This window comes from Neodiprion pinetum, chromosome 6 (assembly GCF_021155775.2).
Source record: "Neodiprion pinetum isolate iyNeoPine1 chromosome 6, iyNeoPine1.2, whole genome shotgun sequence".
Classification (NCBI taxonomy): domain Eukaryota; kingdom Metazoa; phylum Arthropoda; class Insecta; order Hymenoptera; family Diprionidae; genus Neodiprion; species Neodiprion pinetum.
The window spans coordinates 11,876,482-11,899,999 of record NC_060237.1 but is presented as its reverse complement, the minus strand read 5'-3'; the positions used below and the strand labels follow the sequence as shown (position 1 = coordinate 11,899,999).

The 23,518-nt window shown below is 45.9% G+C and overlaps 1 long non-coding RNA gene across 1 annotated transcript; it reads left to right on the top strand.

Moving 5' to 3' along the window:
* The first annotated feature begins 21,389 nt into the window (after positions 1-21,389).
* LOC124221229 (uncharacterized) lies at positions 21,390-22,367 on the top strand. Its single transcript, XR_006883772.2, has 2 exons — positions 21,390-21,675; positions 22,186-22,367. It is a non-coding gene; the product is annotated as an uncharacterized lncRNA (long non-coding RNA).
* Positions 22,368-23,518: the final 1,151 nt, after the last annotated feature.

The following is a 23,518-nucleotide window of genomic DNA, read 5'->3' as shown; positions in this document are numbered from 1 at the left end:
TTAGGCGGTTTCAAATCACCGAAACTATCGAAATACACAACATGGTCACCATTTTTCTTGTATGCAACCCAATGTGTCCCTGGACCGTTTTTATCGTCAAGATTAATAATTGCGGATTCTCGCATTTTTGATCCTGATTTCGGCGGATCATTCCGCATGAAAAAGCCGCGAAAATGTGAAATTTTCATATTTTTAGCCTAGTTGCGTAAATCAATGTTGATGAGAGCTCGGTGTGTTAGCTTTATTAGTTTTTGCCGGACGTAAGTACAGGTCCATTCCGCTGCGGTAGGGTCGCAGGTATAATCCCTTGCCCAAAGCAATCGCCTCCATTGTTATATTGTGCCGTTTGGTCTCGTTTAACCGATGTTTGTTGACACTAGCTTCGTTGACAGCTTTAGTTATACCCGCAGCACCACCCGCAAGAGCCCCAGTAGCACTTGAACCGGCCAGAATTGAAATGAGAAACGGCAGGATGCCGGCAATTTTATCAGGCACCGGTATAACGCGGGGCATACGAACATTCTTCACAGTCCCACGCGTAGCCGCACGAGCACCAGCCAACGCCGACTCGACGGCTTTATAACCCGGTCGCATGGCGACCTTTGCTGCTGTGATGATGGATTTAAGATTCACAGTTCTCTTCCGCTGTTTACTCTTTCCGCCAGTTCTAAATTTCTTTTTCGCAGCCACTCCAAGTTTCGACCGCTTCGCAGCTAAACCCATTCCTAGTTTAGATTTAGCTCTCATGGTGCTGGAGACTCCCCAGGCTATAGCCTTTTCACCCACACCAGCGTCCTTGGCCAAGACGCGATTCCACACCTTCTCAGCGAGCGCTTTGTCGGCAAGATTTCTCGCTGCGATATCGCGATTCTTTGCGTATGCAATGTCGTGGTCTTTACACGCGGCATCCAGCGGATTGATCCCCAAATCTCCACGAGCCAACCTCTTGGCCAATTTCGTTCCAGGTCCGCAGTACTGATACCCTGGCACATGCAATTCAACAGGGAGATGATTGATGATTTCATTTAACAAACCACCACCGCGTTTCTTCCGTGTGCACGTCCTCATAGTCGGGCAACAGCTAACGTGACTTCTATAAAAGGAGGAATTTATATACCGCCATCTTAGTTCTCGTTGTCATGCTAACGAAGCATCATGAGATTTCAAGATCAGCCCGATAAACCACCTATCGCGAATTTTGATAAAATAGTTCGACGTGGAAAGAGGAGGATAGAAAAACGACATGGAAAATTGCTGCCAAATACCGTGAGAGCAATTTTTTGCGGGCCATCCAATTGCGGTAAAACTAACGCTCTTCTCTCACTCATCACCCACGGCAATGGATTGCGATTCGAAAATGTCCACGTCTATTCGAAATCTCTCATCCAGCCAAAGTATCAATTTTTGCAAAAATTACTAGAACCCGTGCAGGAAGTGGGTTATTTCCCGTTTCGCGAGAACGATGAGGTTGTAAAACCGGAAGATGCTCGCCCCAACTCTGTTATGATTTTTGACGATGTGGCCTGTGAAAAGCAAGATAATATCAGAACATACTTCAGCATGGGCAGGCATCGCGATATCGATAGCTTTTATCTAAGTCAAACGTGTGCGCGCATTCCAAAACACCTAGTGCGTGACAATGCAAACTTATTGGTGCTATTTCGGCAGGATGATATGAATCTGAAACGTATTTACCCCGATAATGTGAACAGAGACATGACGTATCAGCAATTTAAAGACTTGTGCTCGGCATGCTGGAATGATGACAATTACAGTTTTACCGTAATTGACAAGGATAGCGAAATCAATGGGGGGCGATATAGGAAGGGGTCTGACTGCTTCATAAGCATAAACTAACATAAGCTTGCACAGTTTCATCGCAACAATCGGGTTGGCAACATGGGGAGTGCCAAGATTCCTAAACATAGCAATACATTGAGTGAAATATCGAAAGCATCCGATGTCATACGGCGGAAGCATAAAATGCTCAAGTTGGACACGGACACGACCGAACAGGTTATGGGAGAGGTGTTCAAGCCTTTAGTCACACTGTTGCAAGATTTAGTTGATACCTCAAGACAGCAGCAACAACATATTAAAAATGAAATTAAAACGGAACTACCGGATGTGACAATGAAAAAAGAAGAAGAAAAAGATGACGAGAGTACGGGGATGATGATGATGATGATGATGATGAGAAGGATGAGGATATGGACGATGGGAATTTCATTGATGCAAATGATAAAACACTAAAGTTTGGTGAAATTTCTACTACAAGTACGCCGGTGAAGAAAACAACGGATTCTATGGCGCGATATTTGAAAATGTTCAGCACAAGCAAAAAGAGGGATTTGGATGCCACATACGGTGTTCGAAAGTTGACAAACGGTATGATGATTGGTGATACGCCGATCAATTTCACTGATAATCTGGTCAATGTGGGGGATAAAGGTTATGAAAGAACACCCGGATTACTCGAATTACTGTTTAAAAAATCACCTGATGCATCGATTGTAAATTATGCGGACAAGAATAATTATACATATAAAAATTGTAACGATGACAAATGCGCATCAAAAACGTTATCATGCCGATGGAAGCCTTCGAGATGATTTAAAAAGCGCAAAGTATAGAAATTTCATTGCAAAACACGTCGGCTCGCCGAAAAAATCAGGCAAAGGCTTACCTGACTATAAGATTGCGCGAAAGGAGGGGCAAGATTTTGATTACGTCTACTGGGATGATCCAAATGAAATTCTAGGACGTCTTCGGCTGCTTATGGCATCACAGGCTGCAGGCAATACCAACCATTCCAACGAAATAGTCTCCATTATTGAAGAGTTGCGCGAGGCCGGAATCGTTTATTAGCAGCGTGTCAACATGAAATCATCGTTTGTTCAGTGACCGTCCAGTGATGAGCATGGACATATTCGGACGACACTCGGAGCGTGGTGGTGGTGGTAAAAAATTTATTCGAGGGCCTTCAGGTGTTGGATTCAAAACCACCAACGACAATCAGTACGATATAGACAGCAAACGGTTGTATAATATCGCTGATCCGCAGATGGAAAACGATGCCGTTTCCCTAAAAGTGCTCAATACCGCTTTACGATCAATGGCTGTGGATATTGTGGATACTTTTCAATCAAATTTTGAGAGTTCCACGCATAATCACAACGAGGAGTTGAAACAGCTACGCATAAATAACAAAATCGTAGAAAACGCGCAGAGTCGCATCAAACATATTGGGGAGCAAGCAACACCGACGCTGGGACAGACCAGCAGGGAATTAGTATCGATTGAGGAACCAGAGTGGTTGGACGACAATTCGAAAAATTAAAAGCTGAACAGTTGGGAACAATGAAGACTGTAATAGCTGCCGAACTTCACAGACAGGCTCGACGCAACTATCCGCGCCGATTCGTAGATGTACGCGGACTGGATGAGACCTGTCAAGCTGATCTCGTCGATATGACCGCATACAGCTCGCGTAACAAGGGATACAAATACCTACTAACAATCATCGATATATTTTTCAAGTACGCGTGGGCGATGCCGATAAAGTCCAAGATTGGGAAAGATATTACTGCTGCCATGAAATCTGTACTGATCCAGAGCCGTATACTTACACATCTACACATTGATCAAGGCAAAGAATTCTACAACAGCGAATTCAAAGCTCTCGAGAAGCATCACAATATCAACATGTATTCGACATTTAGCAACTTGAAGGCGTCGATATGCGAACGTTTTAATCGAACATTGAAAAATAACATGTGGAAGCGGTTTACTCTTCAAGGATCGTAAGAGTGGATTAATATTTTGGATGATTTAATGAAGTCCTACAACAACACCAAACATCGCACGATTCGGATAAAACCGGTGGATGTTAGCACGGAGAATGAAAAACAGCTGTATCGTAGCGTGTACAAGCCTCGGCAAATCAAACGAAGTGATCGAGTGCGGAAATTCAGTATAGGCGATCGAGCGCGAATCAGCAAGTACAAGAATGTATTCGAAAAAAGCTATTCACCCAATTAGTCGACTGAAACATTCACCGTGAGTGAGGTGAAAAATACCAATCCACTCACCTACAAACTTACCGATTATCAAGATCATCCCATCGAGGAGAGCTTCTACGAGGAAGAGCTCAGCAAAGTAGAATACTCCGACGGCTACCTTGTGGAGAAAGTATTACGCAAACGGGGGAATCAGTTCTATGTGAAGTGGTTGGATTTTGATAGTTCGCACAATAGTTGGAAATAAAACAGACGTGTGATATAATTTGTATGTATTTTCAGAATTAGAATAAATATTTTGAATATACTAATATTCCCACATTTTATCTCTTTTTTACGCACATGTACCATACTCGGAACTATGAAAATTATAATAATAATAATAATAATGATAATACCATACGATTATTACACATTTCATTTTTGGAAAACTTTTTTTCATTATCTGAAAACTTTTTTCGTTTTCGGAAAACTTTTTTTCATTTTCTGAAAACTTTTTCTACGTGTTAATCATGTTACAGGGTAGAATGCGTAGGCTCCGATGAGCGGTAATCGAAGCTTACTCCACGCCCAGCCAAGGTGTTATTTGGCTATTATAGGGTCCCTTCACGTCGACTATGCACTCGCGTGCTACTACTCCCAGTGCAGGAAGTGAATGGAATAGAGAGGGATCGGTATTGAGGGAAGGTAAACGATTCAAAGTATATGATTGTTTACTAGTAGTCAATGCAACGGAGTCGGTCGAGGGAAAAAGGTATGGTCTTGGTTTAGAGGGATAGGTGTCTTGCTTGAGCGCTAAGATGGATCTGCCTAGTTTAGCGAGATGTAGAAGGCAAGCTAGCCGCGAGTTACAGAAGAATCTGCTGACTCGCGGACGATAAGAGTAGACTACAGAGCGTGGGAAAGGAATATGAAGTCCGGAGGACGTAACACGCCCCCCCTTGGGGAAGAACATTCGGTGAGGGTACGGAATAGGATGTTTGGAAGGAAATGGAATGCCATGAAACGTACTGACTTACTTATGGAATATTATAAAGAATGGTCTTAAAATCTAGCGCCTAGATATTAGTGCGCGCTTAAGTGGGTTAGTATACATTTGAATAAAAAAAATAAAATTTCTAAATAACGTCTTATCGTACTGACTCACTTACAGAATATGACAAAGAAGAGTCTTGAAATATAGCGCCTAGATGTTAGTAAGCGTTCAAGAGGGTTGGTATACATTTGAACAAAATGTTCCTAAATGACATCTTATAAATGTGGTGGTATATATTGTAACGTTCTTTGACGTTACGGAAATAAAATATGGATCCGCGAGTTTAATTATAAAGTCAAAATCAAGAGCGTGAATAAAATGTCGTGAAAAAGCTTTAATTGCGCAATATGTGTTTCTCGTTTCAAGTCTGAAACAAGACTGTTTTTATAATAATGTTGGTTGACGCAGCAACCTTTTTCTTTTGAAAGACATAAGAGGTTTATAAACGTCTTTTATCTATGATGACTACTAGATCATTCAAGAGGGGGCAAAACGGGTGATTTCACCCTTTGTAACACCACTCCCCCCCGAGGAAAAGAGTCGTCTTGACTCGGGAAAGATAAAACAATTATAAAAGTGATCTAGCAGTCAGTGCTCAAAGGTGAGTTGGAGCTGTGGCTTTAAAAATTTAAAGACTCCCTTTTTTACTATCTGGCATTTGCCCACAGTCTCAAGGTAAACCACAGAAAACCTTGAGCAGATAGTTGAGCGTTAAATAATATCAAAAATTTATGTGCCTTGTTTTTATAAAGGTAAGTGTTATTGAGTGTTGTGTGGCTTCATGAATTTGAAGTTATCAGCATCGGTCCAAATCGATGTCGAAAAGAAATCCAATCCTCTTCTTGAAGGATCGCCCAAACGAAACAGGTTCGGGTGAAAACATCGAGGTGGGAACCGGAAATTCCAGGACCAAATAGGATAAAAACAGACTCCTTTTCACAGGAAATAAGGAAATAGATGGGTGACTGATCCTAATCTTCGTTAGAAATAGCTCACCCCAGAGTTTTTGGAAGGACAAATGTGAGTGTTGGTATAACAATTCAGATTCACTGAGTGAATTTGGGAGAATACACGAATAAAATAAATTAAATATGTATTCAAAAGAAAAGAAACGATCTTATCTAAATCATTCCTGCGTCCTTCTTCAAAATAAGACCATCAGTCATCCTCAGGAATCGGGAAATGGTTGGATGGGAAAAGGCTGTGTCAAGTAACCTGAAAAAGTACTCACAAAGCTGACACACTTAAGGTTAATAAAATGTGAAAATCGAGCAATCGCTCATCAACCTTGGAAAATAATCGTGGCACTTTTCACATTAATAAACCAAAGCCTATCCGACGCAAAACTCGACTCCAGAGAAGAAGTTTCTAGAAGGAAACAAAATTCTTAGGAAAACAAAAGATCATTTCAAAACAAACAACTTCTTATATTGAAAACATCAGTTCGTTGTTGTTCTCCAGCCGGCACGGACGTCGGCCGGGGCTTTTTGTTCAAAAATAAAATTCCTCCCAAAATAAATTCCCCCAAAACCCCCGTGAGATACCTTACTGTTGCCTGGCACTTCATCGACAAAGTGCTAGCCAACTCTAACGACCGGCACGGCCGCTCTGTGCGAAGAGCGGCAGCCAACCGCGAGCCCGAAGAAGGTATTTGACCAGGACTCGACACTAATTCGCACAACGTGATCTCAACGGTCCTTGGAGCCGTGCTGAAATCCGGCTCCTACTTGATGGCAACAAATGTAAGCTCTTTGAAAAATTTATTAATCAAAGGAAATAATTCAATTCTAATTTGAAAGATCCGAGAAAGAGTAAACCATCCTAAAATCATTCTCTCTTATTCATAGAGCAACGCTTGAAGCAACATTAGGTTCAACGCAGTGAAATCGAGCCGACCGAAACCCGACTTCGTCTAAGCGTCATCTCGCCTCGAACCTACAAAATGGAGACCAGCTATGCAGAATATCGATTGCAAGAAAATGAATTTTGAAAACATAACCTTTCACAATCTTTATGTTTTTTTTTCAATAAAGAAAATCTATTTTATAATTTTTTTATGTCTTTTACTTAATTAAGTGTATCCCTTAATGAAGCAAATATAGGTTAACTATATGCTATCCGCATGTCAAGGAAGTACAAAAATCTTTAAAAACTTGATCGGCCGTAGCTTCTGCGTTTATAACCAAGACAGGAGCCGATAAATAAGAAAAGGTTTGTTTTACTAGCCAATCTTCATGAACCTCATGAATAGTTCTGAGTAGCTCTAAAGAAATGCTCGATTCCTCCTCACGAAAACGGGAACTAACTTGAGCAAAAGAAGTTTCTGGGGAAACTGGCAAATAAACAATCAAATCTACTCTGAGCTCAGACGAGCGAATGAGAAGATCGAAAATTTTCATCAATGAATGAGATTCGAAGTCACGAAAATTACCTAACCTTCGACGAGCTTCTACAAAACGATTGCTGCTGAATATCGATCTTTCCATCACCTTTACAGGCGATGAACTCGTCTGCAGATGTCTATCTAACATAATCTTTTGAGCGAAATGCTGAAAATAATAGTAATAACGATCTGGGTCTTGATACATCAAATCAAGAAGATTAATTCCAGCTACGTCTCGATATTCCTCAAGAGGTTCCAAAAGTGTACAGACCTGGCGATCTGCTAAAAACCTCTTGGTGAAAGTTGTTTTTCCGCATCCGATATTTCCTTCAATAATAATCGTAAGCGGTCGAGTTCTACTCAAATGAATTCCGAAAGGCAAATTCTTCTCCCAATCGATGACCAACTGTAAAGAAGGTCAAGTCGATCACAGTCGTCAAGGGTGTTCGTTTGAAGATCTAACCTCGAAGGATGTTCCTGGTCTTGGAGAGACTGTTCCAGGTTGATCTTCTTCAAATGGAGCAAGACGATCCAAGTGAACCACTTTCTGACGCGAATGAAGAGATCTTCGGATTCTATAAACAACATCATTTATCCGGTTAACCACTAAGTAAGGGCCTTTCCAATTTCTTTGTAGCTTTGGACATCGTCCTTTCTGTCTTCGAGGTTGGAAGAGCCAGACAGAATCTCCAGGATTAAATTTTAAATCTCTGGCTCGAATATCATAACGAGTTTTTAATTTATCTGAAGCCATAGAAATTCTATTCCTAGCGAAGTAATGAATTTCTTCTGAACGTTGTTGTAATAAAAAGGCATAATCTGTTTGACGCTGTCTTTGCACAGGAACAGGGCATTTCTCTGAATCTGACGGAAGTCGAAGATGTCTTCCAGTAAGCTTGAGGGCTGGCGTCTGCTTCGTCGTCTCATGAATCGCAGATCTGTAAGATAAGAGGAAAAAAGGGATCCAGGAGTCCCGGTCTCTCTGATTCTGCCCTACGAAGGACGACAAATATTGTGGCAAGGTTCGATTCAGACGCTCTATCATGCCGTCAGATTGCGGATGCAAAGGAGTCGTACGAGTTTTTCTAACCCCTCAAATCTGAGTAACCTCTTTCATTAAGGTTGACTCAAAATTTTGACCTTGATCAGTATGAAGTTCTAGAGGAACTCCGTGTCAACAAATGAACTCTTTAACGAATGCCTGTGTTACAGTAGAGGCTTCTTGATCAGCAAGAGGAACCACTTCAGGCCACTTAGTAAAATAATCAGCAATAACCAGAGCATATTTATTTCCAGAATGGGTTATCAGGAGAGGTCCGAGAATGTCCATCGCTATCCTTTCAAATGGAGCTCCCACGTTGTAAATTTGAAGAGAGCTTTGTCCCTTCGCTCGAGGTCCTTTCTTTGCCGTGCAGATTCAACATCTTCGACACCAATCTTCAACGTCCATCCGGCAACGGGGCCAAAAGTAGAAGTTGCGAATTCTGCCCAGAGTTTTATTTGAAGCGAAGTGTCCGCCTGCAGGAGAATCATCATAAAGAGCAAGAATCTCCGGAACTCGTGACCTGGGAACCAAAAGTTGCCACCTGATTTCTTTCAAGTCTGCAGATTCCCATTTTCGGTATAAAATTCCATCAATTAAAAGGATAGAGTCCCATTGAGCCCAATAAATTTTCAAATCTGGCTCGGCTAAAGATATATCCTGCTAGTCCGGGCGAGTTTCTGCTTCTTTCCAAGACTTCACTTGAGTTAAAGTGTCGTCCTTCTGTTGCGATTTTCTCCATTCCTCCTGGTTATTTCCGAAAGAAATCTTCCGTATTATAAGAGAGGGGTCACGGTTTTTCTCTAATCGTGCACACTGTTTACACTCTGGCATTTCCTCGCAGGGTCTTCGAGAGAGAGCATCGGCGTCTCCATGATGAATTCCTGCTCGATGACAAATGTCAAAATCGTACTGACCGAGCCTTTCTATACATCTAGCTCCCTGACCTTTGGGAGATTTGAACGAAAGTAGCCACCTAAGAGAAGCATGATCTGTACATATCAAAAATCTCCTACGGTACAGATAATGGTGAAAATGTACTACGGTCTTAACAACAGCTAAAAGCTCTCTACGAGTGACACAATAATTCCTTTCGGTTTTACTCGAAACTCTGCTGAAATAGCTGATCACTCTCTCCTGACCTCCCTGAATTTGTGACAGAACCCCGCCTATTTCTGAAAGAGAGGCATCCGTATCTAAAATAAAAGGAAGTTCGACCTCTGGATAAGCTAACATCGGCGAAGAAATAAGATTTTCTTTTAATTTCTTAAAAGCCACTTCGCATTCCGGGGTCCAGTCAAAAGGAATCTTGATTCCGGTCAAGTGATGGCGAGGTTTAGCTATACTAGCGAAACCTTTTACAAATCTTCTGTAATACGTACAAAGGCCTAAAAAGCTTTGAATTTGTTCTTTATTCTTAGGTGTCGGCCAAGAAGAAACCTTCTCTATTTTGGATGGGTCGGTCTTCACACCTTGTGCTGAGACGATATGTCCGAGGAAGTCTACTTCTTTCTGGAACAGATGGCATTTTTTCGGGCTCATTTTGAGGCCTGCTTGCTTCAGCCTAGCGAAAACTTGTCTGAGATTTTGAACTTCTTCTTCAAAGTTCTTGCCAAAAACGATTATATCGTCTAAATAAACGAGGCATATTTTGCCAGTGAGCCCATGGAGAACAGCGTCCATCATTCGTTCAAAGGTAGCCAGGGCATTAGTTAAACCAAACGGCATAACCTTGAACTGCCATAATCCTCCTAAACACGTAACAAAAGCTGTTTTTTCTTCATCTAGTGGATCCATTTCGACCTGCCAGTATTCACTCTGAAGATCTATGGTGCTGAACCAAGTTGCACCAGCTATCAGGTCGAGTTTCTCGTCGATTCTGGGTAGAGGGTAAGAATCTTTCTTCGTTATATCGTTCAGTTTCCTGTAATCGATACAAAATCGTTTGGATCCGTCCTTTTTGTTAACAAGGACGATTGGTGAAGCCCAGGGACTAGATGATGGTTCAGTCACATCGTTCTTTAGCATGTCTTCCACAAGCTTCTTTACCTCTTCTCGGGCGTTGAGAGCGAGTCTTCGAGGAGCTTGTTTTATTGGTAAACTCTCTCCGACGTCGATCTTGTGCTTGACAGAAGTACATCGGCCCTTATCACCACTATCTTTGGCGAAAGAATCTATAAATTCTAGCAAAAGAGATTTAAACGATTCTACCTGAGCTGAATTTAACGAAATCGAAGATTTCTCAACAAGGCTCTGTAAATGTAAAGGGAAATGTTATTGAAAATCATCCTCTGAAAGTTCTATTTCGCGAATTCTAGGAGGAGTCCAATAAATTCCATTTCTATTTGTACAAAGAGTTATTTTGCGATTGTTTGAAGCTAGTTAATTTCTCTTAGTCAAGATAACACAGTTATGTGCTGTAAGAAAGTCTATTCTCAAAATACCTTCATCCTCTATATCTGCTATAAAAACCTTATGTGGAGAGTCGATACACCCAAAAAGGTTAATTTGGACAGTAACCTGTCTCAAAAACCGGGGTCGTCTCTCCAGTGGCTGTTCGAAGAGATAAAGAGGGAACAATCTGGTCATCGGATTTACAGAGATCCGATCGAAATACGGTTACTTCCGCGCCGGTGTCTATTACCCATAGACAATCGACGCCATTTAGAGTACCGCGCGCGTAAAGACCAGACTGTCGTAGACTTTTAATTAAAAACTGTTTTCTAAGAGGGCTTTCACTCCTCACAATCTGCGATGATTTTCGCCCCGACAAATCATCTGGAATTAGTTTTTTGGGCGAGTTCCTGTTGAAGAACTCGACTGAGGATTTGCTTCCCCTATTTCTATATTTTTCTCACGCCAGTTTTAAGAGTTTGGATTCAAACCCTGCGTCGGTTCCCCACTAATTTTTTTAATTAGAAAACAATGATTGGCATCATGTCCTGTTTTTTTACAAAATATACAAGTTAAGCCGGTTTGACTTGTCATGACCGCGTTTTTAATTCCACGCTTGTTTTTCTGGTCTTGAAAAGAACCAAGATATCTTGGTTTAAAATTATTATTGTTGTTTTTATTTCTATAATTTTGAGGCTTTGGCTCCTCCGAGTGTTCAAAACTCCGTCTTTCTGAGGTGTTTTTGGACACCTCAATCCGACGAAGCTTGCTCAACCCAAAATATTGTTTTCGCATTGCCTCCACCTCCAGGGCTTTGGCCGTTGCCTCTCGCAGAGAAGTGAGACCCGATGTCCCAACGGCCATTTTAATTTCTGGATCACTGATTGCGTTTAAGAAAGCTTGTGTCGCTAATAAATTACGAGACGGCTCGTGGTCTGGCAAAGCTACACGAGAAAGCCGTTCAATATCTTGGCTAAGTGACGCGAGGTCTTCGTCTCGTCCTTGTCTTCTAGTCTGTAATTGAGCTGTGTATAATTTTGTGAGATGATCATTTCCGTATCTCAGTTTAAGCGCGGAGCTAAGTTTTTCATAGTCGGAAATTCCTTCTTCAGACAATGCCGTTAAAACATTCAGAGCCGGCGTCCGAAGACAAGAGGCAAGGCTGTGGGCCCTCATGGCGGAGTCCCACTGATTATGCTTTGCAATTGTGTTAAATTGACGTTCATAATCTGCCCATGGAATCTTTTCATCAAAAATCGGCGGTTTTAAAGGATGAAAGGGTTTCTCGTTAATTTGAGAAGCAACCCCAGGAAATTTTGAATTATTTAATTGACTTAAATGGGAATAACGACGTTGAACCTGAGGCATAGGCTCGGAAAAGCCAACCTCATTATTTACTGTTGTTCTACAAATTGGGGATTCATCTATTCCCCTAATAAAAGGCACAGACCTTGAGTCTCGAACATCCTGGAACCGTCCTGGATGTTGGACCGCCCGAACAGCGGGAACAGGAACAGGAGAGGGAACAGGAGAGGAAAGCGGAGTAACGACTCTGGAACCTCGAGGGGTGACGGCCGGTTCTCCTGAGCCGTTCACTTGATGGCCTGAAGAGCTGCCACAGTCGTCCGAAACAGTTCATGAAGATTGGTCTCGGATCGTACTTGAGCTTCTCTACCAAGCCTCCGCTGCTCCAACTGAGAGGCAATTTCCCTTTCTCGTTGTTCTTGTTCTCTTTTTCGCTGCTCCAACTGAGAGGCAAGTTCCCTTTCTCGTTGTTCTTGTTCTCTTTTTCGCTGTTCTTGTTCTCTTTTTTGCTGTTCTTGTTGATCAAGAAGCAGCTGGAGAAGTTGCTGTTGAAGACGTTCAGCGGCTTCTTGTTATTGGGACATGATCTTCAGCAGATCGATCTGAGAGACCGCCGAAGAAATTGGAAGAGGGTCCACTGAAGGTGATGAGATTGTTTCGGGGACCCGCGGATTTTCCATAATGAAAGGTTCTTCTCCGCCACTTTCCATTCGACGAGAGCGTGTCTCACGACTATTGCTCATAGTTAAAGTTCGCGCACTGAATTGACTCGATTGAAAAGAAACTCAAGATCCCATTTCTGACACCAATATAACGTTCTTTAACGTTACGGCAATAAAATATGGATCCGCGAGTTTAATTATCAAGTCAAAATCAAGAGCGTGAATAAAATGCTGTGAAAAAGCTTCAATTGCGCAATATGTGTTTCTCGTTTAAAGTCTAAAACAAGACTGTTCTCACAATAATGTTGGTTGACGCAGCAACCTTATTCTTTTGAAAGACATAAGAGGTTTATAAACGTCTTTTATCTATGATGACTACTAGATCATTAAAGAGGGGGCAAAACTGGTGATTTCACCCTTTGTAACAATATGATAGATATTGTGTATATTATAAACAACATGCTGATGATTATATTATGGCTGCAGATTATTACGGGCAGAATGAGGCAATGAAAGAATATGATTGCCAATAGCGAAGGGCTTAGCGCCAGACTTGAAGTGATTCGGAGCTATCGTTAAGTCTCTGCTCGGCGAGTAATTTACACGGCTTAGATATGCCTAGTTCCGTCATTTCAATTTCCGATTGGGTCCGGAGCAGCGACGAAGAGCGTGGAGGCAGGTCATCGGGAAATGGTATTATTTCTAGGTGCGGGTGGTGGATGGCATGGCGCGTAGAGATTTGGGGTTTTGTACGACACAGGTTAGGGATATGTAGTGTCCTTCCCAATTTGCAGCAAGAGTACAGCCTTGAGATTTTGCTAAATAACGAGATTTTGTAGCAGAAGAAAGCTACTGAGAGGGACGCGAGGCCGATGCCGCTATAACCAAGGCTGGTAGTAAGGCGAAGCATGTTATCTCGGGTGCGATAATGTGTGCTTAGGTCAGCTGAGCGTTCCAGTATATCATTTAGGGAAACGCCGGTGACGGCAAGATCGTGGGGGTTAATATGCGATGGTTCGCGAAGGGAAGGATGGCAACAAGGGATAAGTCGGTGGAAATATTAAAATCAAGACTAAGGAATACTTGGCTTAGATCCAAGATAACTTTGGTGACGTAGGAGAAGGTCTCAGTAGATTGTGAGCGTTTCGAAGTTTTGAAAGTGACTTCAGAAGTACTAGCCGTACACAGGTCGTTTAGGATGATAATGCCTGGACCGGAAAGTGTGACACGAGAGGTCTGGTCATTTGGGCAGAGAGTATGAAGAGTCTCAGGAATGGAAGACGAGAAAACCCAAGAATTAGATGTCGATAATCCCGTCCAGTAGGTTCCATCGAATGCGGTCAATCTGATATCACATTGTTCTGAAATTTTTCTGGATAGGTTCAGAAAAAGGCCTACCTCCCAGAGTTTGTGAGTCGACGGTCGGAGAAGCGGTTGTGTCAACTTACATGTGAATTTTCCAAGGGATCAAATGCATTTACTAAATTTGGATTCCGAGATTGGAAAGTACGACGCTCGGTTAAGTGCTATAGCTATGTAGTCGCTGCCAGGTTAAATGAAAGCGAATTTGTTATCTGCAGAGTCGTATGTCTGTCTAACGGGGACGGGAAACAGTCGGTACAGGTCAATAGCGTCGGAGTTGAGCAACGGAATCGATATCACATAAAGAAGTCTGGGTTCGTAATACGCTATGTCGCTTTTAAGAGATTCGAATTAGTTCTTTAGCGTCCTTTTGGTCCATTGGGGTAGGAAACTCTATTTGTGGTCTGAGTGGCTGGATATGTTCAAGGTTGGAAATAATTAGTTCTGGTGATAGAATTTTAGGGTGGACGATACCTTTTTGAGCGAAAAGGGATAGCGTCTACTAAGCTGGACAGGTCAAGTTCGTATTCGTTCAAGTGTCGGTCCAGGTCAATGAGTCGGATGAGTAAAGTCGTTCTGAAGATATTGTTGGTGATTAAGGCTTTTGAAATAGCTGCATCAGTCGAGAGGGCCGTGAGTAATTTATGTTGTTCGCGGTCGTGGCTTATCATGCTGTTGATTTCTTCCTTGTAGACGCCCAACGTTGACTGTACAATATTTGTCTGTTTGTTAAGCAGACTAAGTGTCTACTGTCATTGTACAAGTTGCCAATTTGTTGGTTGAAATATTCTCCGTCTTCTACGTCTAGGCTGCCGAATAAGGATTTTGATACGCTACCAATGGAATTAATCGCGCCTCGTGTTCCGCGATGGTGGGCTCATTTAGCAAGTTCCGAGTGAATGGATTCGCCTGTGCGATGGCCAACTAAATATTAGTAGTTATATGAGAGGGGTTCTGGCTCAAAACTTCCTGACCGACCGGATCGAGTGCTGCAGGTCGCGCCTCGCCTGTAGTCGGTTTTTTACCGACCAAGCGTCGGTTTGTTACCGACTGCAAGGTTGCGGATTAAACCGCAAGATGGCGGACTGACATGCAAGATGGCGGACGAGGTGACGGGACATGTAGTCGGCGTGTTACCGACCTAACCTAACCTGACCTGACCTGACTTGACCCCTTTTGACTTTTTTATTTAAGCGGCGAAGGGGAAATCTTCAAAAGACATCTTGTTGTTCGAGTGGATGTCATCGGATATTGCTGGATTTTTACCGGCTAAAACTCTTCCGCCGCTCATCGCCCAGGACGAGGCAGAACCGCTTTCGCATTACTTCACCCCGTCCCTGTGGCCGGCCTGTACCTCTGGCCTCTCTATCTATCCCGTGGTCTGACCCCCTGCCGACGCGGAACTTGCCATCGCATGCTCCTTGCCGGCCCGTCAAGGCCACCCCTCCGCTCCCGTTGCCCTTACCTATAGTATCTATGTCTATGTCTTATTTAACGTAGTGTTACTTGCTATTTATTCCTGCTCCTAGTTTTATTACCATTATTTGCTAGCTGTTGAAGCCATTATTATTGGTAATTGTTATTAGTCTCCTACACCTACTTTTTATTACAATTATTTCCTACTTGTTGAAGCAGTTAACCGCTTGCCCGTACTACTCCGCTTACATTCAGCGCGCGACCCACTGCCAGCGCGGAATTTGCTGACGCAAGGTTTCCGCACCGGCCCGCCTACACTTGTCCTAATATTACGGTTGTGTTACTTACTATTTATTCCTACACCTTGTTTTATTACAATTACTTGCTACTTGTTGAAGCAATTATAGTTTGATAATTGTTATCAGTCTCCTACACCTAATTTTGTTGGAATTATTTACTATTTGATACAGCAATCATTATTTAATATTAGTCAACCGCCTGTCCGTTCTGCTCCGCGTACGTACCATACGCGGCCTCCCGCCGGCACAGAATTTGCTGACGCAAGGGTTCCGCGCCGGCCCGTCTGAACCTGTCCTGCGATTACAATACTGTTGCATATCAATAATAATAAGGTGTTGCTACTTTCTATTTATTACTGCCCTCAATATTTATTACCAATTATTTGCTATTTGTTAACAACTTCCCATATTATATGCATAGCGTATTGGTCTACAGTACTGTTAAAGCAATTATTATTCATTAGTTGCAATTTGTCTGCCGTCTGCCCGTACTACTCCGCGTACACACAGCACGCGACCTGCTGCCGGCGCGGAATTTGCTGACGCAAGGGTTCCGCGCCGGCTCGTCTACACCTGTCCTGGGGTTTAAAGTACTGTCGCATATATTAGCCAACAGTACTAATTATAGTATGGTAACGTGAATTACTATTTCTCCTACACCTAGACCTGTTTTACTAGTAATGTTAATTACTATTTACGCCTATTCCTATGGTTGCTGACCATCTAGTATTAGTATTATTCACTAACTAAATGTAGTTTTTACATTGTCATTACGATTTACTTACTTCTAGCCTGCCAAGTGTTGCTGCTTACCGGAGTTTGCTGACTCAGCAAGTTCGGCAGCCCGCGCTCGATGTCCCTAAGTAGCCTGTCGCTCGCCGCCGGTCGACGCCGCCCAGACCGTGACCCACTGCCGCCGGTATTTTGCTGACGCAGTGACTCCGGCGGCCTAGTCCCGCTTCGCCACACCGTTAATTGTCTGGTGTCTGATGACCACTTATCTCTTAGGTTAATTGCTGTTTTGTTTATAACCTGTTGTCACTCTATCACTTGGTTTTACGGTGTCATTTCCGCACCTACCGTACCTTAATCACCACTGTTTGTGCATCCCTCCTGGTCCTTTGCGGCCCTTCGGGTTGACGTCCTTGTGTCCACACCTCACAAGCATGTTTACCGCGGTTTTGCGTGGGCCCTGTTTGTTCAGCTTGACCTCCCTGGTGATCCTCCAATCTGATCTGGTCACCCCGTCCTCCACGGTGGTGCGGTAGTGCGGGAACATACGCTCGTGCTCCGCCGAGCTGCCACACTGACAGCTGGCGGTGAACACTGTCCCGTCCAGCACCACCGCGTCACGCCCGGGGGGTTGCATTCCTAGCGGGCTAGTCGACCAGCTGCTGGGTCCCCCCCACCGTCTCTTGAGGTAGAGGATGGCCCGGTTATTACCTAGGTAATTTACATCACCGTAGGTCATCCGGACCATCGCTCCCACCTTCGTTGGCGCTGTCACTGGAGGTCGGAGCTCCCCGCGTCGGATCAATTTGTCCACGTGGTCGGCCGCCAGGTCCTCCACCCTTGTCCAGGTGGCGTCGATCCCGCCTCCCGCTAGGTGCCCGGTGTCCTGGGCCCTCTGGTCCTGTAGCAGGCCGCCGCTGCGGAAGCACACCGAGTGCGCGTATGGTACGTCACACACGCACCCGGCCGCTCCCCCCCTCAGCCTGCCTACCGGTCTGGTTGTAGGCCATTGCGTCGTTCGTTCGGACTGCTGTCGTGACTGTTGCCCCTGTCTCACCCTCTCCTCTTCTTCCTTGTTGCGCAGAACTCCGCTGATGTACTGCTCCGCTGCCTCCCATTTCTTTGGGGCCTTCAGCATCGCCTTGACGAGGTAGGCGATGCCATCGACCTCCCCGGTAACGCTCCTCATTCTATCCCTTCGGTCCCTCCATGCCGGGCAGCGGAACCAGGTGTGGTCCACGTCATCCTTGGGGCCATCACAGTGATGGCACCTTGCTGTCGCCTCCTTACCTATACGGTGAAGGTACTCACCGAAACAGCCATGCCCGGTGAGCCCCTGGGTGAGGTGGAAGCTCATTTGGCCGAACCTCCGCTCCACCCAGGGCACAAGTAATGGTATGGCCGCCCTGATCCATGCCCCTTTCTCCCCGCTGGTCTACTCCTCGTCCCAGCTCCGGATGGTCGTCTCTCTCTCTTCCCGTCGCAGCTTGGCCTTGGCTGCCTTGCTGCGGAGGCCTGAGGTCACCCTCAGAGCGCAGACCCTTCCCACTGCTTCGACCCTCTTCCTGTTTCTGGCCACGCACATGACTTCGGCCCAGACCAGTACCCCGTACAACATGACGGAGTACGTGATACCGGCCAGGAGTCTCCGCCTGGCGTAGCTCGGTCCCCTGGTGTTAGGCATGAGCCTTCCCAGCGCCGCCGCCATCCTCGTGGCCTTACTCGTGGCCACCGCTATGTGCTCAGCGAAGTTCATCCTGGCATCTATGGTGACCCCCAGGTACTTTACGCTCCTGGAGGGTCGTATCAGGTCTCCCTTCGCACTTACCGGGCCCACCGTCAGTTTGTGGCGCCTGGTTAGCACCACTATCTCCCTTTTTTTCTCCGCGACTTCTAGGCCCTTCCTCTACAGCCAGTCCCAGACCTGGTTTATGGCCTCCCCTGTCGTGCGGTCCAGGAGCTCCGCGGTCCTCGCTGTTACTAGTGGCGCCACATCGTCCGCAAAGCCCACGATGCTGACCCCGTCCGGCATCTTTATTCCGAGCATGTCGTCGTACGCTATGTTCCACAGGAGCGGTCCAAGGACCGATTCTTGTGGAACCCCTGCTGTTACCAGGCGTGTTTGAGTTCCCTCGCTGGTGTGGTACACGAGCCGCCTGTTTTCCAGGTAGCTCGCGACCATTCCCAGGAGGTACTTTGGCATGCCGGTTTTCTCTCCCATAGCCCCCAATATCGTGCCATGCTCCACTGCGTTGAAGGCGTTTTTGACGCCCAAAAGCGCCAACAAGCAGGGGGTAGCAAATCGACCTCTCCTTGTATTCGCCTCCCGGGCGATACTCACCACGTCCTGAACAGCCTGGATGGTGGACCGGCCCCTTTTGAAGCCGTATTGCCGGTGGGCTAGTCCTCCAGCTTCCTCCACCGCTTCCAGCAGTCTGGTGTGCACCAGTCTCTCCAGGAGCTTCCTGGTGGTGTCTATTAGGCAGATCGGCCGGAACTTCTGCTCTTCACCCTCCTTCGGGGGGCCCTTTGGTAATAGAACGAGCCTCTGGCGCTTCCACTCGTCGTGAAAGCGACCTTTGCCGAGGCATTCATTGAAAGCATCCAAGAACGCTCCCGGGTCGCTTTGGACTGCCACCACCAGAGCCTCGTTAGGTACCTCGTCCAGACCTGGGGCCTTCCCTCCCGCTAGTTTCCTGGCTGCCTGTACCAGCTCACCTTGCGTGAACGGGGTCGGTGGTGCCGGGTCCCCTGTTGCTATGTGGGCTGTCGTGGTCCTGTGAACGGAAAAGAGATCCTTGATTATCTTTTCGACCGTTTCCGGGTCGTCGGGGCTCTTATGCTCGCCGAACTTTTTAGTCACTAGTTTATAGGGGAGTCCCCAGGAGTCCTCCTCTGTAGTGTCCAGGAGCTCCTGCCAGCATCTCTCTTTGCTCGCCCTGATTTCCCCTCGCAGTCTCTTCCTTGCGGTTTTGAGGTCCTCAAGACTTGCATCGAGCTGCTGACCCCTTGCTCTCTCCCCTCTGGACCCTACGCCTGGCCCAGAAGCAGTCCTTTCTCAGCTGGGCGATCTCCTCTGACCACCAGTGCGTCGCCGTTTTGCCACGAGGAGGCTTTTTCCGTGGCATCGCGGCGTCGCACGCTCTCCGGATCTTCTTCATCAGTCAGTCAGCCGCCGTTGTCTCCGGTGTGGTCTTGGCCTCGCTTCTCTCCCGGAAGGCGGTTTCCAGTGCTTCCTTGTTAAGCCTTCCGGTGATCCACCCCTCAATCGGCCGCCTGGCCCGTTGGTCCTCGGTCCTCCCTGGAGCCCACCTCATGGCGATGCAGCGGTGGTCGCTGAGAGTTTCGTCCTCCAGGACCCTCCACCCCCGCACCTCCACTACCATCTCTGGTGACCCCCCCGCGGGAGGAGGCCTAGCCTCGCCAGGATTTTGGCAACGGCTTGGCCCCTCGCGTCCAGCTTCGAGGACCGCCAGTTCGGGACTTCGCGTTGAAGTCCCAGCCACGATGATCCTGCCCCCTCGTTGTCCGGATGCTGGCCTCTAGGCTATCCAGCTGGACCTCGAAGTTTTCGGGCGCGACGTTGGGCGAGAAATAGCAGCTGAAGATGGTTGAGTCGCTGGTTCTCGCCCAGACGAACCCCTTCCCTCTCCCCTCCAGCGTGATGGTACCCAGGAGGTTGCGCGTCGTCAGTATTGCCGCATCCCCCCTCCTGTCCACCAGCCAGTTCCCCCGCTTTCCCGCGCTGCTGGGCTCTGATACGATCAGGATCCCTACTGTTTGCTCGGCGGCATTCTGAGTCAGCAGGTCCTGGGTTGCACAGCTCCGGTTGAGGTTGACCTGGAGTATTACTACTCCAGGCCCACCCCCGGGTCTCGTGGTGGTGTTCTCCCTCACTCCTGGCATGCCGCGGTGGTAAAGTCGAGCCTCCGCCCGAAAGCGACACCGAGCGTGGTGGGGGAGGCATGACTGACTCCACTCCCACCGTCCCCGTTCCCCTCGCACGCGTGGGGTTGGACACCCCCCCTGCGGTTTTCCTGCCGTGCCGGAGTTTTGCCTTCTCCAGCTCTATCCTGAAGGCTCTGCATTGGCCGCTTCCAGAGAAGTGGTCCGCCCTCGCTCCGCTGTTGGTAAACACCACGCATCTTGGGCTGGTCCTGCCGCACTCCTTTTCTTTGTGGCCGGTCTCCCCGCACCTTCTGCATTTGTGTTATCAATGCCAAGGCATCGGTCAGCATGATCTCCGAACCCCTGACATCTGTGACACCTGTCCACCATGATCCTCTCCCGGATCCGGCAGACGGTCCACCCAATTTCAACCTTACCTAGGGCCACCAGCCTCCGGGCAGTCCGCTCTGGCATCCTGCTCAGAGCGATCTGGGTTCCCCGAAAGCCTGCACTCATCCTCATCTGCCCCTCGAGTGGGGCTTTCAGAGCGCTGCTAAGTGTCGCCCTTACTTCTTCCGTCGTTGTTACCTCATCTAGGTCCCTGATTTCAACGGTCATTGTTGGCTCTAGGGTTGAGACTTTCGCCTAGTCCCTTAGAACCCCCTTGACCGCCTCCCTCAGGGCCTGCGCTCCGCTCGGGCCCTTGACCTCGAGGAGGACATCTCCCCCCCTAGTCCTCCTGACTGTTGTTACGTTTGCCCCAGCCTTCTCCGGGTCCACTCCACTTTTGACTTTTTTGAAGACGTCAGCATAGTTGGTTCCTCCCGCCATCTTAATTAGCACGGCGCACAGTGGTCCGAAAGCCCGAATTCCTGGCCAAAACCCCCAAAACCGAAAGTTATCATCCGAGGTAAAGCTTCACATATTTGTCAATAGATAGCATTAGAGCTTTGAAATCCAAAAGGACAGATGTTTATATTCATTCTATGGCCTGTGGTAAACCCTCGAAAGTGACCTTTGTCAAGACTCGCGCGGGACTGTGGTGTGTGCACGCTTTCGAGCGCGGGATAAAAAAGGCTATAGTTTTTTCAATTTGCATCAAAATCGAGTCAACCAAAATGGATATTATTCCTCAAGGTAAGTGAATTACATAAATTTTGTGAAAGAACCAAGTTTCGGAATTTATGGCGATGATATTAATGATGCAATACGAGTGCTGCAAAATAACCTATTTCATTGAATTGCATTACTATCTGTAGAGAATTAGTTATGATCCCCGGAGATCCTGCGGAGATCTCAACGATTCCTAGTGTGGAAAAGTATAGAGAATGTGAAACCGTTGGCATCGCCTGCTCGTTTTTGCTCCATTGCTGCATTGGTCAAAAATAAGCATTCTTTGAAGCAGTGTTTTGTCGACTCGGTCGGAGCCTCGTGTCCCGCCTCGTGGGATTAGTGTAGCGCGGCGATGCAGACTTTTTCTTTTGTTTACATATACCTGAGGACTGTTACAAATGTATCTGATGTAATGTACATAGTGTCCAATTTGAATTTCATTGGACTCGCACTACTGAATATTATCACGAAAGTGAATAATTCTAATTTATGAATTATTAAAAGTAAGTAAAATATTTGCATTTTCAATGATAGGATCCAAGATGGAGGTTGTGCAGTGGACACGACAGCAACTGTTTGATGCCGTGCATGAGGAATGGGACGAAAATCTCGATGACCTTATCGAAAATTTGGGCGTTAAACTGCTCAATAAAGCACCACATTTTTTTCGCATCGAAAAAAATGTGTAAGAATTAAAGAAATTAATTTACAAAATATCACTTTTTACAAAGTTGTATCATTTTTCACGGAATATTCCCGCCATTTTCGGTCCACCATTTTTAATTTCGCATTTTTGCATTCGTTTTCGGAATCAGCGACCCCAAAAACATTACTAGTATGAATTTCAGCGAATTAGTATCATTTTTCGCGAAAAACATCCGCCATTTTGGGGCCGCCATTTTGAATTTTGCATTTTTGTTTTTTTTTTCGGAATCAGCGACCCCAAAAACATTACTAGTATGAATTTCAGCGAATTGGTATCATTTTTCGCGAAAAACTTCCGCCATTTTGGGGCCGCCATTTTGAATTTTGCATTTTTGTTTTTTTTTTCGGAATCAGCGACCCCAAAAACATTACTAGTATGAATTTCAGCGAATTGGTATCATTTTTCGCGAAAAACATCCGCCATTTTGGGGCCACCATTTTGAATTTCGCATTTTTGCATTCATTTTCGAAACCAGCAGGCCAAAAAACTATAGGTATAGTAATACTAGCAATTTTCACTGAGAAATATTTGAGTTATTAGTTTTGGCCAAGAATTCGGGCTTTCGGACCACTGTGCGGCGTCAGGCCGGACCGGCTTCCTGGGCCTTGGTTTTTGTCCGCCCTTTGTCGAGGCCACGGCGCCCGGCTTAAGCAGGGGTGCAGGGGGTGGCACTGGGTTGGCGGGTTTCGCCGTCGCTTTGGGGCGGCCTCTTCTCACCACCTCGCTCCATCCCTCTTGCTGTCCCACTGTCTTCTTCTCTGTTTCCTCTCTCTCTCTCTCACTCTTAGCGGTTCGACAAACGTCACGTCGACCTCTGTAAACCCGTTCAATTCACACGAGAAAGAGGGATCAGTTTTTTATTTTCTATGGCTCATCAAATGCCTAATCCAAGATTTTATCAGTAGCCGTAATTTCTGACTCGCGAGTGCATTTTTCAGTCTGATATCAAGTTTTTCCACTTTCCTGTTTCAATCTCGCGATAAACGGTTTCGACAGTGCTGTGCGCCGATTTACTGCATAGACGTCTTTATTGTGTAACGATCAGTACGACACATTCAAAGGGTTTGAATGTGCATAACTCTGAGTAACCGTATTGTGTACATAGACTTACAATAAACAATCCTGTTGCTGGCGCCCGTCGCAGCTAGGTCGTGACCAGCT